Raw genomic sequence first — 12,589 nt, 5'->3', positions numbered from 1 at the left:
TTCATTCCTGCTGGGGCACCTGACATTGGCTACTGTCAGAGACAGGATACTGGGCTAGATGGACCTTTGGTCTCATCCAGTATGACTGTTCTTATGTAGAATGCAGATGTTGTAATAGGGCAGCCAGCCCGGGGTACCCTGGTAATAGGTGACCCTCCATCAGCCTCATTTCCCCCTTGGAAGCACATTCATTCCTCCTGTATCTCCCATGTCTCTGATGAAGTTAGACCTTCATTACTGCTTTCCTATTCCTTCTTTCCTTCAACATTTCAGGCTCTTCCTTACCCTTTCTGCATGCATGAGAGAAGGCAAATGTTTCCTCTCTCTTTTCCTCCTCCTGAATGCTGAGTATCTTCTCTTCCTCTTCATCTCCGAGATCTTCCTGGGGTGTGATCCTCTTACCACAATGCTTGAATAGTTCCAAGTGCGTTGTGCACTGTGGCCACCAGGAAGAACAGGGCTGTGGGTGGGATCTGGGTGGAGCTTTCCTGTTTCTCCAGCACATCCTGAACTTTCCTATCTATTACATTCGATAATAGGGATTGCTTCTCTTTGCCATCCATCCATCACTCTTCCTTCATTCTACCACAGCCTGGAAAGAGTATCTCCAATACGTGCTCTTCATGACCGCCACATACGGCAACCCCCAAGTCCTTGGAAAAGCCAATGCCACACATTGAGGGACTCACTGAATTCTTACTTAGGCAAATTTCCAGGAAAGTTATTTGGGCAACTTACATGAGTCACAATGAGGCCCGAGGACTCACAGACGATTGAATTTTGACTCTATGCCCTAATCCATTTTCCCCTGAAACTTAACGTGAAAAGATGTCTAGCACAGGTTTGACATCCCTCAGCTCTAGATACTTGTCCCATGGCTGAGGGCAATTGGAATGTCCGTGCATGCTGCAACCATGCTGGCTCCCATCTCTCCTCTTTGGTGGACCAGTAAGACATCAGACAGCTTTGTGAATGTGGAGCCATAGTGTAAATATACCCTATTGATGTGCATAAAATCCTGTCTCCCTCTAGAGTCTCGACCAAGCATATATAGCAGCCTGACACTAATTTACATGTACAGATATTATTCCTTTAAGTCAGTTTAGAGGCCTGAGGTTTTGTTACAGGTCATTCTGGATTTAATATCTTAGAGAGAGAGAGAAAGCATCTATCTCGGCCCATACATGTGTATCTTATATGCTAATTGTTATACAATATGCAGATGACACCAAACTGATAAGACAGACTATATTGGCATTACAATTTTAGATTCCATCCCCAATGACCTGTCAAGGAGCAAATTTCTGCTGTCAGGGAGTAAGGGAGGAGCAGAGAGGAGGGAAAAACATCCTCCTGAGTCAGAAACATTTCCCTGCACTGGTCCTGGGCCAGTGCAGCGGAGTCCCACCAGCACTCTGAAGAAGCATAGGAATAGGTAGAATGCAGATGTTATTGCCATGGAACATTGAATAACACTGTTGGAGGGGTTAAGATTTCAATGAGAACTCTTGGCCCATTTGTCTATTTACCTTCCCCTCTTCAGCCATTTCTGGTCATTGAACTGAAACAGTAAAATTAGCAGGAAATGAGGAGTGGGGATTGGTTGATTTACCCCTGATGTTACCAGGGTCCCAGTACAAAGTGACCTGAGCTACTGACCTGGCCATGAGTAAAATGTATTCCTAATCTGGTGATTTCATGACTTTCTTCTTAACATAGAGCTTCATTGCCACCTAATAATTCAAATGTAACCTACACAAATATTGTAAATGAGTTATAACATTAAGGAAAGTGGGAAGAGTATATTTTACTCCAGTTTTAAGATCACTCAGGACAAAGCTGGAGATGACAAATGCTAAATTTCTTCAGGATGTCATTTTAATTACTTTATTGTCATGAATTCATTAAAATATTTACTTGCAGATTCATCCTCTCTCAAAGGAGAATAATCAAAATTCAAGGAGGATGCACAGCTTCCTCAGACATGAGTGTGGGTCTCAGTGTGCAGTTAATATCTAAGGATATGGCTGTATGTCCTAATTTTCCTCCATAATGAGTGATATGCCCATAGGTAGGCAACACTTGGATACAGGAAGTTCAGATTCTGACAGTCATGAGTTCAGCAGGCACACAAAGATGAGTATGGGCTACTTACGTAGAACCATAGAATATCAGGGTTGGAAGGAACCTCTGGAGGTCACCTAGTCCAACCCCCTGCTCAAAGCAGGAAAAACCCCAACTAAATCATCCCAACCAGGGCTTTGTCAAGCCTGACCTAAAAACCTTCTGAGGAAGGAGATTCCACCACCTCCCTAGGCAACCCATTCCAGTGCTTCACCACCCTCCCAGTGAAAAAGTTTTTCCTAATATCCAACCTAAACCTCCCCCTCTGCAACTTGAGAACATTACTCCTTGTTCTATCATTTGGTACCACTGAAAACAGTCTAGATCCATCCTCTGGGGTATAAACCCAACTAAATCCGTTTTACCCTGTATAAAGCTTATACAGGGTAAACTCATACATTGTTCACCCTCTATAACACTGATAGAGAGATATGCACAGCTGTTTGCTCCCCCAGGTATTAATACATACTCTGAGTTAATCACTAAGTAGAAAGTGATTTTATTAAATACAGAAAGTAGGATTTAAATGATTCCAAGTAGTAACAGACTGAACAAAGTAAGTCACCAAGCAAAATAAAATAAAATGCACAAATCTATGTCTAATCAAACTGAATACAGATAATCTCACCCTCAGAGATGCTTCAGTAAACTTTTTCTCAGACTGGACACCTTCCAGGCCTGGGCACAATTCTTTCCCCTGATACAGCTCTTGTTGCTGCTCAGGTGATAGCTAGGGGATTCTTCATGATGGCTCCTCTCACCCTCTGTTCTCTTCCACCCCTTTATATATCTTTTGCATAAGGCGGGAACCCTTTGTCCCTATGGGTTTTCACCCTCCCTTACTGGAAAAGCACCCAGGTTAAAGAAGGATTCCAGGTCAGGTGACATGATCACATGTCACTGCAAGACTTCATTACCCACTTGCCAGCACACACATATACATGAAGACTAACAGATAAACACAGCCATCTGCAGACAATGGTCCTGGTTAATGGGAGTCATCAAGATTCCAAACCACTATTAATGGCCCACACTTTGCATAATTACAATAGGTCTTCAGAGTTATATTTCATATTTCTAGTTTTAGATTCAAGAATGGTACATTTATACAAATAGGATAATCACACTCAGTAGATTATAAGCTTTGTAATGATACCTTACAAGAGACCTTTTGTATGAAGCATATTCCAGTTACATTATATTCACTTATCATATTTTTATAAACCTATTCCAGTTACATTATATTCACTTCTTATTATGTTTTTATAAAACCATATAGAATGCACAACGTCTCACCCCCTTTCAAGTAGTTGAAAGGAGCTATCAAATCCCCCCTCATTCTTCTCTTCTGGAGACTAAATCATCCCAGTTCCCTCAGCCTCTCCTCATAAGTCATGTGCTCTATCCGCCTAATCATTTTTGTTACCCTCCACTGGACTCTTTTCAATTTTTCCACATCCTTCTTGTAGTGTGGGGCCCAAAACTGAACACAATACTCCAGATGAGGCCTCACCAATGCCGAATAGAGGGGATTGATCATGTACTTCGATCTGCTAGCAATGCTCCTTCTTATACAGCCCAAAATGTTGTTTGCCTTCTTGGCCACAAGGGCACACTGTTGATTCATATCCAGCTTCTCGTCCACCGTAACCCCTAGGTTACATGAGTCAGAATGTGGAATGTCATAACCCCATGACTGGCTCATGTATATTGTGACAGGTTCAGTAACAGACACCCCCTTGGGACTGTCACCTGACATGCTGAGCCCATTTTCCCTGTGAGTTCGGGCCTCCAGAACCCTGCCTTGTCGAGCCAGACACGCCAGTCTGCTCCAACACAGACCCAGGGGCTGAACCACGCACCGCAAAGCTGCAGACTTAACTGAAAACAGCTTAAGATGTGCTCTTGTGTCTAGTACCCATACACCCAGATCCCAATGGGACCTCAAACCCCAAATAAATCCGTTTTACTCTGTATAAAGCTTATACAGGGTAAACTCATAAATTGTCCACCCTATATAACACTGATAGAGAGATATGCAGAGCTTTTTGCTCCTCCAGGTATTAATTACTTACTCTGGGTTAATTACTAAGCAAAAGTGATTTTATTAAGAATAAATAGTAGGATTTAAGTGGTTCCAAGTAATAACAGACAGAACAAAGTATGTTACCAAGCAAAATAAAACAAAACACGCAAGTCTAAACCTAATACATTAAGAAACTGATTACAGATAAAATCCCACCCTCAGAGATGTTCCAATATGCTTCTTTCACAGACTGGACTCCTTCCTAGTCTGGGACCAATCCTTTCCCCTTGTACAGTTATTGTTAGCTCCAGCTCAGGTGGTAAGTAGGGGATTTCTCATGACTGGAACCTCCCTTCTTCTGTTCCTCCCCCTTACATAGCTTTGGCACAAGGCGGGAATCTTTTGTCTCTCTGGGTCCTCACCCCTCCTTCTAAATGGAAAAGCACCAGGATTAAGATGTATTCCAGTACCTGGTGACATGGTCACATGTCCTGTGAGACCCAAAGCCTTCATACTTCATGGCCTGACTCACAGGAAGGTTTGCATGTAAACAGAGCCTTTACAAACAATTGTCCTAGTTGATGGGACCATTAATGGCCCACACTTTGCATAATTACAATACTATTAGAAATAATAATAATAATAATTACAATATTACTAGAAATTACTAGAAATATTTCATATTTCTAGTTTCAGATAGAAGAATGATACATTTATACAAATGGAATGACCACACTCAGTAGATTATAAATTTTATAAACTTTGTAATGCTATCTTACAAGAGAACTTTTGCACGAAGCATATTCAAGTTACATTATATTCACACTCATTAGCATATTTTCATAAAATCATATGGAATGCAACATCATATATATTTTAACTTAAAATTTTGAATTACTGAAAAAGACAAAAGATTTAAGGAGAGCTTTTCTCAAAACTTTCTTTACCTCCTTGTTTCTCAGGCTGTATATGAGGGGGTTGACCAAAGGTGTCAGGACTCCATAGAAGACAGAGAAAACTTTGTTCAGGACCCTCAGTGCATCAGAGTCTGAGAGCAGATACACCAGGATCAATGTCCCATAGAAAATTGTCACCACGATGAGATGAGAGGAGCACGTGGAAAAAGCCTTTTGCCTCACAGTGGTGGAAGGGATTCTCAGGATGTTGGAGATGATACAAACATAGGATGTCAGCATCAACAGAAATGTAGGCAATGTGAACATAGAGCAAGATATTAAACCAGCAACTTCTGCCATGTGGGTGTCAGTGCAGGAGAGTTTTGTTATTGGATGAAAATCACAAAAGAAATGGTCAATTTAATTGGGGCCACAGAACGTTAATTGTGACAACATAAATATAAAGATGGAAACAGACATAAATCCACCTATCCACAACCCAACCAATAACTGGAGGCACAACCTGCCATTCATACGTGTTGCATAATGCAGAGGTTTGCATATTGCTAAATACCGATCATAGGATACCACAGATAAAAGCAAACTGTCCCTGCCAGAGAACCAAAGAAATAAAATGGAGTGATGCAGCCCGTAACAGAAATAGACCTGTCCCCAGTCAGGAGACTGGCCAGAACCCTGGGCAGGATGGTGGAGGTGTAGCAGGTCTCCAAGCAGGAAAAGTTCCCTAGGAAGAAGTACATGGGGTGTGAAGATGCTGATCAGTCACAACTAGTGCAATGATGAGGATGTTCCCAGCCATGGTCACAATATAAATCACTAGGAACAGCAGGAAGAGAAGAATAGGAAGTTGAGGAAGATCGCCAAATCCCAGGAGGATGAATTGTGTGATGGTTGTTTGATTCCCCTTGTGTATGTTTGTCGTCAGCTTCATCTAGGGGAAATAAAAGAAATTATGCAATTGAGAATCTAACTTCCATTACAAAACAGTCATATTTTCTATTCCATTTTCTCCCTGATAGTAGCCATCCCAACAGTTGAGTCAAGATTCCAGAGAATGGAGGCAGTTGGGGTACAAATTTTAGGCCAAAGTTAATTGACATTGGAAATGTAACTACTGCCTGGTATCTCTATGGTTAAACACATCTTACCTTCAGCTGTCTGCGTAAGCCCTTTAGCATCCATTAAGCCATAAGCAGGGGGCGGGGCTACTCAGGAGAACAGGGGGTTAAAAAGCTAGCTTCTAAGTGACGGGAGGATCGCAGGACCAGGAGCAGCTAATGGGAGTTTTCTGAGGGAGTTTAGAGAGGGAGTGGGAGTGCTAGATACACCTGATTAACATTCTTTAAACATAGGGCAATAAACCTCCCCTGCCCCCTTCCTTCCAAAAAACACAAAGAAACAATATCCAACAAAAAAAGCTGCAAGAGGAAAAATAGAATGTAGGCAGAAGTCCAGCAGCAGAGTAGGAGCTATCCAGTTAAATCACAAAATGCAGGATGTTTGATTACCTGCCTTGTGGGCAGGTGGTATACGTGCATATTTTCTGCAAGGACTTCCTGGCTCTCAGAGACCGAGTACAGGCTCTGGAGACCAGAGCGTCTGAGCTGGAGGAGCTAAGGGAGACAGAAAGGTACACAGAGGAGACTTTCCGGGGCACAGTAGAACAGTCCCAAACCCCGATCTGACAGCCTCTGTGCTGTTGGTAGGAGGATGAAAGTCTCAGGGAAGGGGAACACCAAAATTGAGCAGAAAAGAAACTGTACCATAGTTGAAACCTTCCCTCCAGATGATGTCATGGTAGTATCCTCTTGCACTGAGATACCTGTCCTAGGGAAGGATCCACAGTTATTAGAAAGAGCCAGGTAACAGTAATGGGGGATTCTTTGCTTAAAAACATAGATAGTATGGTTTGCGATGACTGGGAGAACCTCATGGTAGATTGTTTACCAGGTGCGAAGGTTGCAGATCTCTGAAGACCTCTAGATAGACTTATGTGTAGTTTTGGGGAGGAACCAGTGGTCATGGTACATGTAGGTATCAGTGACATAGGAAAAGAAAGGAGAGAGGTCCTGGAGACCAAATTTAGACAGCTAGGTAAGAGATTAAAGTCAGGGACCTTCATGGGAGCATTTTTTGATATGCTTCCAGTTCCACATGCATGGTCAATTACATAGCGGAACTGCAGGGTCTCAATGCATGGATTAAACAATAGTATAGAGAGGAAGGGGTTAGATTTATTAGGAACTGGGGAACTTTTTGTGGAAGGAGGTGCCTCTACAGAAGGATGGGCTCCACCTAAACCAAAATGGAACCAGATTGCTGGCATTTAAAATTTTAAAAGATTGTAGAGGAGTTTTTAAACTAAGGGTTTGGGAAAGCCAACAGGTACATCCCAGAAACTTGGTGAAATGATGATAATCAATGGGACATAATAATACCAGGGTACAAAATATATCAGAATGACAGAGTAGGGCATGCTGGTAGGGGAGTGGCACTATATGTGAAAGAAAGTGAAGAATCAAATAAAGAAAAATCTTAAAGGAACCAAACTGTACCATAGAGTCTCTATGGATAGTAGTTCCATGCTCTAATAATAAGAATATAGAATTAGGGATATATTACTGACCACCTGACATGGTGGTGATTGTGAAATGCTCAGGGAGATTAGAGAGGACATTAAAATAAAATTAAAAAACCCTCAATAATAATAATAATAATAATGGGGTAGTTCAACTATCCCCATATTGACTGGGTACATGCCACCTAAGGACAGGATGAAGTGATAAAGTTTCTTGACACCTTAAATGACTGCTTCTTAGAGCTGCTAGTCCTGGAACCACAAGAGGAGAGGCAATTCTTGATTTAGTCCTAAGTGGAGCACAGGATCTGGTCCAAGAGGTAACTATAGCTGAACCGTTTGGTAATAGCGACCTAAATAAGTAAATTTAATATCCTTGTGTGGTGGCAAAAATCAAAGAAGCCCACCACAGTAGCATTTAAGTTTAGAAAGGGGGACTGCACGGAAATGAGGAAGCTAGTTAATTGAAAATTAAAAGGAACAGTCCCCAAAGTGAAATGCCTGAAAGCTCCATGGAAACTTTTAAAAAACATCAGAATAAAGGCTCAAATTAAATATATACCCCAAATTTAAAAAACAAAATAGTAAGAGGATCAAAAAAATGGCACCATGGCTAAACAACAAAGTAAAAGATGTGGTTAGAGGCAAAAAGATATCCTATTAAAATTGGAAGTTAAATCCTACTGAGGAAAATAGAAAGGAGCACAAACTCTGGCAAGACAAGTGTAAAAATATACTTAGGAAGCCTCCCCCCACCCCCCCCAAAAAAAAGAATCCGAAGAGTAAATTAACCAAAATATAAGAGCAAAAATATTTTTAAATGCCTAACAAGCAGGAAGCTTATTAAACAATCAGTTGGGCCACTGGATGATCGAGGTGCTAAAGGAGCATTCAAGGAAAATATGGCCATTGTGGAGACATTAAATGAATTGTTTGCTTCAGTCTTCACTGGAGAGAATGTAAGGGAGATTCCTCATGCATAATCCATTCTTTTTAGGTGACAAACCTGAGGAACCATCAAAGATTGGGGTGTCAATAGCGGAGGTTTTGGATATCAATAAATTAAACATTAGTAAATCAACAGGACCAGATTATATTAATCCAAGAGTTTGGAAGGAATTCCAATATGAAATTACAAAATGACTCAGTGTGGTATGATTTAAATCAGCTCCTGCACCAGATGACTAGAGAATAGCTAATCTGAAACCTATTTTTAAAAAAAGGCTCCAGAAGAGATACTGGCAATTACAGGTTGGTAAGACGAACTTCAGAACCAGGCAAATTGGTTGAAATTATGGATGTTTAACATATTCATAAATGATCTGGAAAAAGGGGTTAAAAATTAAGGTGGCAAAATTTGCAGATGATACAAAATTATTCAAGATAGTGAAGTCCAAAGAACAGAATTGCCAGACACCTACATGAACATGATTTGTTTGGGAAGAGTCAATATGGCTTTTTTAAAGGGACATCATGTCTCACTGATCTATTAGAATACTTTGAGGAGGTCAATAAGCATGTGAACAAGAGTGATCCAGTGGATTTAGTGTACTTAGACTTTCAGAAAGCCTTTGACAAGTTCCCTAACCAAAGGCTCTTAAGCAAAGTAAGCAGTCCTGGGATAAGAGGGAAGGTCCTTTCATAGATCAGTAACTGGTTAAAAGATAGGGGGGAAAGGGTAGGAATAAATGGTCAGTTTTCAGAATGGAGAGAGGTAAATAGCAGTGTCCCCTGGGGTCTCTACTGGGACCAGGGCTGTTTAACATATTCACAAATGATCTGGGAAAAGGGGTAAAAATTAAGGTGGCAAAATTTGCAGATGATACAAAATTATTCAAGTATCAGAGGGGTAGCCGTGTTAGTCTGAATCTGTAAAAAGCAACAGAGGGTCCTGTGGCACCTTTGAGACTAACAGAAGTACTTCTGTTAGTCTCAAAGGTGCCACAGGACCCTCTGTTGCTTTTTACAAAATTATTCAAGATAGTTAAGTCCAAAGCAGACTGCGAAGAGTTACAAAAGGACCTCACAAAACTGGGTGACTAGGCACCAAAAGGTCAGATAAAATTGAATGTTGATAAATGCAAAGTAATGCACATTGGAAAATATAATCCCAATTATACATACAAAATAATGGGGACTAAATTACCTGTTACCACTCAAGAAAGAGATCTTGGAGTCATTGTGGATAGTTCTCTGAAAACATCCACTCAATGTGCACCTGCAGTCAAAAGAGTAAAGAATGTTCAGAATCATTAAGAAAGGGGTAGATACTGAGACAGAAAATACCATATTGCCTCTATATAAATCCAAGACATGCCCGCATCTTGAATACAGAATGCAGTTCTGCTCACCCCATTTCAAAAAGGATATTTTAGAATTGGGAAAGAAAAAGAGAAGGGAAACCAAAATGATTAGGTGTATGAAAGAGTTTCCATATGAGGAGAGATTAAAAAAGACTTTTCAGCTTTAAAAAGAGAGCACTAAGGGGGGATATGATAGAGGTCTACAAAATCATGAATGGTGTGAACAAAGTGAACAAGTAAGTCTTATATATTCTTTCACTTAACACAAAAACGAGGAGTTACTCAGTGAAATTAAGAGGAATCATAGAATCATAGAATATCAGGGTTGGAAGGGACCTCAGGAGGTCATCTAGTGAAACCCCCTGCTCAAAACAGGACCAGTCCCCAACTAAAACATCCCAGCCAGGGTTTTGTCAAGCCTGGCCTTAAAAACCTCTAAAGAAGGAGATTCCACCACCTCCCTAGGTAGCCCATTCCAGTGCTTCACCACCCTACTAAAGAAAAAGGTTTTCCTAATATTCAACCTAAACCTCACCCTCTACAACTTGAGACCATTACTCCTTGTTCTGTCATCTGGTTCCACTGAGAACAGTCTAGATCCATCCTCTTTGGAACCCCCTTTCAGGTAGTTGAAAGCAGCTATCAAATCCCCCCTCATTCTTTTCTTCTGCAGACTAAATAATCCCAGTTCTCTCCGCCTCTCCTCATAAATCATGTGCTTCAGCCCCCTAATAATTTTTGTTGCCCTCCGCTGGACTCTTTCCAATTTTTCCACATCTTTCTTGAAGTGTGGGACCCAAAACTGGACACAGTACTCCAGATGAGGCCTCACCAATGCCGAATAGAGGGGAATGATCATGTCTCTTGATCTGCTGGCAATGGTCCTACTTATACAGCCCTAAATGCCATTAGCCTTCTTTGCAACAAGGGCACACTGTTGACTCATATCCAGCTTCTAATCCACTGTAACATCTAGGTCCTTTTCTGAAGAACTGCTGCCTAGCCATTTGGTCCCTAGTCTGTAGCAGTGCATGGGATTCTTCCGTCCTAAGTGCAGGATTCTGCACTTGTTCTTGTTGAACCTCATCAGGTTTCTTTTGGCCCAATCCTCTAATTTGTCTAGGTCCCTCAGTATCCTATCCCTAGTCTCCAGCATATCTACCACTCCTCCCAGTTTAGTGTCATCTACAAACTTGCTGAGAGTGCAGACCATGCCATCCTCCAGATCATTAATGAAGATATTGAACAAAACCGGCCCCAGGACCGACCCCTGGTGCACTCCACTTGAAACTGGCTGCCAATTAGACATGGAGCCATTGATCACTACCCGTTGAGCCCGACGATCTAGCCAGCTTTCTATCCACCTTATAGTTCATTCATCCAGCCCATACTTCTTTAACTTGCTGGCAAGAATACTGTGGGAGACCGTATCAAAAGCTTTGCTAAAGTCAAGGAATAATACATCCACTGCTTTCCCCTCATCCACGGAGACAGTTATCTCCTCATAGAAGGCAATTAGGTAAGTCAGGCATGACTTGCCCTTGGTGAATCCATGCTGACTGTTCCTGATCACTTTCCTCTCCTCTAAGTGTTCCATAATTGATTCCTTGAGGACCTGCTCCATGATTTTTCCAGGGACTGAGGTGAGGCTGACTGGCCTGTAGTTCCCCGGATCCTCCTTCTTCCCTTTTTTAAAGATGGGCACTACATTAGCATTTTTCCAGTCATCTGGGACCTCCCCCGATTGCCATGAGTTTTCAAAGATAATGGCCAATGGATCTGCAATCACATCTGCCAACTCCTTTAGCACCCTCGGACGCAGTGCATCTGGCCCCATGGACTTGTGCTCATCCAGTTTTTCTAAATAGTCCTGAACCACTTCTTTCTCCACAGAGAGCTGGTCACCTTCGCCCCATACTGTGCTGCCCAGTGCCGCAGTCTGGGAGCTGACCTTGTTCGTGAAGACAGAGGCAAAAAAATCATTGAGTACATTAGCTTTTTCCACATCCTCTGTCACTAGGTTGCCTCCCTCATTCAGTAAGGGCCCCACACTTTTCTCGACTTTCTTCTTGTTGCTAACATACCTGAAGAAACCCTTCTTGTTACTCTTAACATCTCTTGCTAGCTGCAAGTCCAAGTGCGATTTGGCCTTCCTGATTTCACTCCTGCATGCCTGAGCAATATTTTTATACTCATCCCTGGTCATTTGTCCAATCTTCCACTTCTTGTAAGCTTCTTTTTTTGCGTTTAAGATCAGCAAGGATTTCACTGTTTAGCCAAGCTGGTTGCCTGCCATATTTACTATTCTTTCTACACATCGGGATGTTTTTTTCCTGCAACCTCAATAAGGATTCTTTAATATATAGCCAGCTGTACTGGACTCCTTTTCCCCTCATGTTATTCTCCCAGGGGATCCTGCCCATCAGTTCCCTGAGGGAGTCAAAGTCTGCTTTTCTGAAGTCCAGGTATTCTGCTGCTCTCCTTTCTTCCTTGTGTCAGAATCCTGAACTCGACCATCTCATGGTTACTGCCTCCCAGGTTCTCATCCACTTTTGCTTCCCCCACTAATTCTTCCCTGTTTGTGAGCAGCAGGTCAAGAAAATCGGTGCCCCTAGTTGGTTTCTCCAGCACTTGCACCAGG

At 41.9% G+C, this 12,589-nt stretch overlaps 1 pseudogene; it reads right to left on the bottom strand.

Moving 5' to 3' along the window:
• Positions 1-5,031: 5,031 nt before the first annotated feature.
• Positions 5,032-5,998, bottom strand: LOC135975170 (olfactory receptor 5AP2-like; annotated as a pseudogene).
• Positions 5,999-12,589: the final 6,591 nt, after the last annotated feature.

The sequence above is a fragment of the Chrysemys picta genome, chromosome 13 (genome assembly GCF_011386835.1).
Source record: "Chrysemys picta bellii isolate R12L10 chromosome 13, ASM1138683v2, whole genome shotgun sequence".
Classification (NCBI taxonomy): Eukaryota; Metazoa; Chordata; order Testudines; family Emydidae; genus Chrysemys; species Chrysemys picta.
This window is presented reverse-complemented; position numbering and strand designations above follow the sequence as displayed.